The sequence below is a fragment of the Bactrocera neohumeralis genome, unplaced genomic scaffold (assembly GCF_024586455.1).
Source record: "Bactrocera neohumeralis isolate Rockhampton unplaced genomic scaffold, APGP_CSIRO_Bneo_wtdbg2-racon-allhic-juicebox.fasta_v2 cluster11, whole genome shotgun sequence".
In the NCBI taxonomy this organism is placed as follows: Eukaryota; Metazoa; Arthropoda; class Insecta; order Diptera; family Tephritidae; genus Bactrocera; species Bactrocera neohumeralis.
The window spans coordinates 6,063,813-6,069,812 of record NW_026089624.1 but is presented as its reverse complement, the minus strand read 5'-3'; the positions used below and the strand labels follow the sequence as shown (position 1 = coordinate 6,069,812).

At 41.1% G+C, this 6,000-nt stretch overlaps 1 protein-coding gene across 1 annotated transcript in view; it reads left to right on the top strand.

The window, feature by feature from the left end:
- The window catches only part of LOC126765715 (craniofacial development protein 2-like), a 358,631-nt gene that overhangs the window by 97,128 nt on the left and 255,503 nt on the right, over positions 1-6,000 (top strand). The window lies entirely within an intron of this gene.

Here is a 6,000-nt window from a genome sequence, read left to right as displayed (position 1 = left end):
CTGTTGTCTAATTCACATTCAAAACTCATGTCAATGTTGAGTATTGCAGTTTGGTGAAATCTATCAAATAATTACAATTGCTGGAATATGACAATCACTGGAATACAACGACGGACGATGCAATAGCTACTTCGCATGCCACTGCAGTTCCTTCCTTGTGTTTGTTTATGTGCGTTTTTGCTGCACAGAGGCGGATGCGAATCTTGGCTGCAACAAAATAGTGGTCCGAGTCGAGTTTAGGACCTCGGAGCGTCCGCACGTCTAGAACACAGGAGACGTGTCCTCCGTCTCTCACAACATGGTCGATCTGGTTGGTGGCTTTTCGATCCGGAGACAGCCAGGTAGCTTGATGTATTTTCTTGTGTTGGAATCTAGTACTACAGATAACCCGGCGAAGTCGATCAGCCTCAATCCATTTAGGGATGTTTCGTCGTGAAAACTAAATTTACCGACCGTAGTTCCAAAGATCCCTTCTTTGCTCACCCTGGCGTTAAAGTCGCCAAGCACAATTTTGATATCGTGGCAGGGGCAGCTCTCATAGGTGCGCTCCAAACGCTCATAGAAGGCATCTGTGATCACATCGTGCTTCTCTTCCGTCGGGGCGTGGGCGCAAATTAGCGATATGTTGAAGAACCTCGCTTTGATGTGGATTGTGGATAGACGTTCATTCACCGGAGTGAATAATAGTACTCGGCGACGGAGTCTCTCTCCCACCACGAATCCCACACCAAACTTGCGCTCCTTTATATGGCTACTGTAGTAAATGCCACAAGGACCTACTTGCCTCAGTCCTTGTCCCGTCCATCGCATTTCTTGGACGGCGGTGATGTAAGCCTTTATTTTCACGAGGACATCAACCAGCTGGGCAGCGGCACCTTCCCAATCAAGGGCCCGGATGTTCCAGGTGTATGCCCTCATATCGTATTCCTTATTACTTTTGCCATGGTCGTTATCAAAAGGGGGGTCTCTCATCCCAGGCAGTTGGCAATCTTTCATTGGGGCGCTGTGTACGTGGCGGGTCCCAGCGCACTGTGAAAAGGGGTGTTTAGCCTTCTCACTTTAGCTCGCCTTCAAAGCCAGGCTAGCCAGAGAATATTTGGTCACAGACTGGAAGTCGTGAGCTGTTTGAGTAATATGTAAAATAATCGTTTCTGGCCACTCCCAAGTGAATGGCGATCAGAGAACTTTCCACACTTGCGTGAACTTCTACACATGACTCCATCCTCCAATTGCACCTGCCTTTTGTCAATTCACTTCAACGAAAGATGAACTCATCACGAATGTTTATCCGAGCATTGGCCAAATTATCGTAATTACGATTGCTAGAGTGCACGCGCAATTTTCAAATTCCGGCAGGTTTGCGTTCATACAAATCGATCGATCGTCATGACAATGAAGATAAAGCCGTGAATTATCCAGTGGAATTTCTAAATTCTTTGGAGAGGCTTAGTATGCCGCCGCATCATTTGCCTCTCAAAGTTAGAATTTGCAATTTTCATGCGCCGAAACTATGTAATGGAACCCGACTGATTGTGACGCAGCTATCGAATACATGGCAGAACTCTTGATTCTACCAATTCCTTTAGTTCCAGCGATTTGCAATTTCAGTTCAAACGTATTCAGTTTCCAGGAAAAATTGCGTTTGCGATGACAATCACCAGAACAGAAAAATATCTCAAAATCCATAAGTCAGCAGAAACTAGATGTATATATTTCCTGATGTGGAGGACCTCAATTTACCCATTTCAACTAATTAAAATCAGTGATTCTCCAAAATATAATGTAAATTACTCATATGTATATATTTAACTTTTATATGCACTAACACTCCACTAATTCGGTCATACACATTTGTTTTGTATTAATTAGTTTAAAACTGTTGTATTACAAGCAAACAGAAGATACATGTTACCATATTTTGTAAACGAATAAAAATAAATAACGATTACACCGTCAATACAAAATTAATTGCCGCGTGAGGAGTAAATCCCGTTTTCGGGGTTAAGGTACATTTTAGCATAGAATCCCCTGATCTCGGGGTTAAAATTTGTATGTACGGATAGAGGAGGTCCTTCAGATCAAGAAAATATATACATATATGATGACAATAATAAGTACATTCCTTTAGACTGCATTTATGATTGAATTTTGAATGTTTGATGAAGTACACGAATCCAACTACATGTTGATTTTATTAAATTTGATATTATATTACCTTTTATAGTTGTAGTGGGCGTGGCAATTGATTGTTGATGCACGTGTTTCTAAGTGGTCAAAATAATAAGTACGTTGTTGATTATTTTAAGATTTTCATCAAATCGGACGATTTATTTTAATGGTTTGCTCTTTCAGTTGTATAGCTTCACGTTTAAAATGCCTTAAAAACAAAAAAATTGTATAGATGGGTAGAAAGAATAATATCTTCCCGAGTGGCCCGACGAAGGCTACATCGAGTTAATTTACCTGGCAGGATAGCCAGAAGAATACCATAATTGCAACAAAAAAAACTTTAGATAAGATTACAATTCGCGAAAAATCATGCAAATTTGTCCGGCCCAAATATCTTGTGGAGCGATGAAACAAAAATTAATTTGTTCGGAAATGATACCTGACGGAATGTCCGTTGTCAGAAAGGCAAATAATTGCATTCACAGTCTACAAAAAATACCGTTAAAGACGGTGGCATTAACATAATAGTCTGGGACTGGGACTGCTTTTCGTGGTATGGTGTAGGACCAATACATCATATTTCAGCCATCATGAATAGGTTCCAATAAAAAGATAGCTTGGAAAATACGATGCTGCCATATACTGAAGAAAGTATGCCACTAATATGGAAATTTCACCAGGATAATGATCCTAAGCATACTCCGAGGTTGATAAAAGATTGGTTTCAGGATAATAGTGTGAGTTGTCTTAAATGGTCATATCAACCTCCCGACTTGAATCCAATTGAAAACCTTTGGGGGAAGCTAAAGTAACGGATTGGGTAGCAATCGTTCCAAAATAAGGATCAGTTAGGGAATTTTGTTGAAAAAATCCGGTATGAGATTCCAATTGATACGTGCCACAAACTTATTTCCAGTATGCCAAAACGAATCTCAAAAGGAATTGAAAATAATGGCGGATATACTAGATATTGATGAAAGAAGTAAATAAAAATCACATAGGAAACAGAACAAAACTCAAACTGATACATTTTTTCATTCAAAGATACCTGATGTACTTATTATTTTGTTCAGCCATTTTTTTACTGTTATTATTTGCTAAAATTTAAGTACGTATTATTACAAATATGTACCTTAATTTTTGATATTTAAGCCATATATGAAATGAAATATGATATTATTTCTCTTTAAACATGAATAAAAGAGAATTTATTAGAAATTGAATGTTACACGGGCGTATGTACTTATTATTTTGACCATGTGTGTACATGTAGTTGCCTCTAACGTATGGTTTTTGAGATATTTGGGAAAAAATTAAGAACACCATCCCAGAATTTCGGGAATAAAATGGGTATGGTCGGATAGAGCAGATTCTCCAGATCAAGAATATGTATGTACAGTTATGGAAAACCTATAGTTTTCGAGATTTTTGCGTTAAAGTTGAAAATTATCACTATTTCAAGTACGTATTTTTTCGATTCGATTTTGACTGTCATGGGAACGGGCTATTTCGGGGGCATTTCTACTCCCTACCTTCATTCACCAGCAGCATAGTTTCCGTAAAATGCACAGCACCACCACTGCACTTAGCGTCATAAACGTCCAGATAGTTCGTGGCCTTAACCAGAAACCACACTGTGAGAGAACGATCCTCGTAGCGTTGGACTTGTCAAAAGCCTTTAACACAGTCAGTCACACAACGCTACTTGAGAACATCGAAAAATCTAAACTCTCTCCAGGGTTGAAGAGGTGGACTATGAACTACCTCAGCGGCCGGCAATCATAGGTACTGTTTCGAGGAAAAATTCCAAATTGAGAAGAATTAAACAGGAGGTCCGCAGGCTGGTGTCCTCTCCCCGTGGCTGTTTAATTTCTACATTTCGAAACTCCCTCAATCACCAGGAAATTTCTATCACCTCGTACGCTGATGAATGCACGATCACTGTCAAGAATATTAAGATTTTAGACGTGATCCTAGACAGCCGTGCTCCTTCACTTCTCATACGACCGCGATTATTGCCAAAGTACAGAGCCGAAACAAAATCCTCAAGTCGCTAACCGGCAGCACATGGGGAAAAGACAAAAAATGTTGTTGGCAACACGCCGCACCAATATGGTCGTCTGGATGCATTGAAACGCAGCAAGGAAGCTTCAGACATGCCAGAACGCTGCACTCCGGACTATAACAGGATGCCCCTTGATGTCTCCGATCGAACATATCCGCAGTGAAACCTGTATGCTCTCAGTTAAGGAGCATAATGAATTCTTTAAGTTATTTTGAACCGGCTCCTAGAAACATCAACAGATTTTTAATAACTACGTCAACAACATAAGACGATATGCCGATCAGACTTAGGACGCAACTATCTTCAGAAGTGCACTGATATTGTTAAAAAGCTTGCCCACTCTGGCGGAGAGATAGCATTACTTCATTTGCTCTACCCATTTCGTCCACTGATGCTGGTCTACTAGTTGCCAAATTTCCAAATTGAGATTCCTTATGCAGAGATCACTGGGATCGACCTGGCGTAAGATGTCGCGCTCATTTGCTAAGCGACTGCTTCAGCTGGAAAATTGAAGCGGATTTCCACTATTCTTCCAGCTGAGATCAAGCGAGCGGTAGGAGCTGCGAAACTTGTGGAAAGGACGTTCGCCAACGATTATGTTCGTAGGAATGGGTAGTGTGGTGAAAGTGCTACCGGTAAACTCTGTGAAGCCGACCCAGTTAGCTTGGTTAAAGTTAACGCACAGAACTAAAGTTAGAAGGTTTTTTGTTCGAGATTATTTTGGGCAGGTGGTCTGATGCGAGAGTTAGCCAGGTCGCCAGCTTCTGCTTTTTGTCAGATCAACACTTGCGATTAGGAGTAATACTGCCTAGTGGAGCTTTGTGGGATCGTAGAGGTTCCATATTGTCTACGTATCACACGAATTAAGTGCATTTTGCACAGCCGTGGAGACTATTGTCGCATTATTCCGTTCGCAGCTTGGTTCCACCTAACGTGGTAACCACTCCTTATGTGTCTTAAGGCCAGAACAGATTTTAAGGTGACTCCCTCCATTCCATATCTTACATCTAATCGAGGTGGTGTTATGGAGCAAAAGCAGCAGAAAAATTCCTCCAGGAATGGGGTGGACTCAATGTTTGCACGGGTCAGGAGGATAAGGAGCAACTTTGCTTCGAGATGTTCTAAAAAGCCGGGAAGTTTCGACGCATCACGTGGGCTTGGTGCATTTTAATCGGCCGTAAAGGCCATTTGTGCAGTAGTGAGTTTTCAGCATGGGACCACATACCGTGTAGACTACTCCTAACGTGTTTTAAGACCTGAATAGGCCTTAAGATGTCTCCAAATATTTGTATTACATGTTTTGCATCTAACCGAGGTGGATTCCTTCGTCCAGCTAGTATATGTTTGCTCTGGCTTTAGCAGGGGAGGATGTTAGGCTTGCGATAAAGAAGAGAGAAAGTCCCAGAATTCTTGACAGTTGGTGGTCGGATAAAAATCTGGGTCCGATCTGGTTTCGTAGATCCAATTGTCGTTGGAAAGGATTGACTTTCATATACATACATGAAATCAATTGCATTTCTCAACGTCAATATTGTGCAGTCATCAACGTACGAGGTAATGTAAATTAAACATATCTGCATTGATTTCGGGGAACGGTGCCGACAGCCATTCGCCGGAAAATTACCCGGGTCCGTTACTGTTACTTAGACCTTACTGTCGCGGGAGCTATCCTAATATGGAGCGTAAGATGAGTTTCACCTTGGTTGATAGTATTGTTGGACAGAGGAGGTTTTACATATAAATGAATATACAGCGTTTGTCCGGAC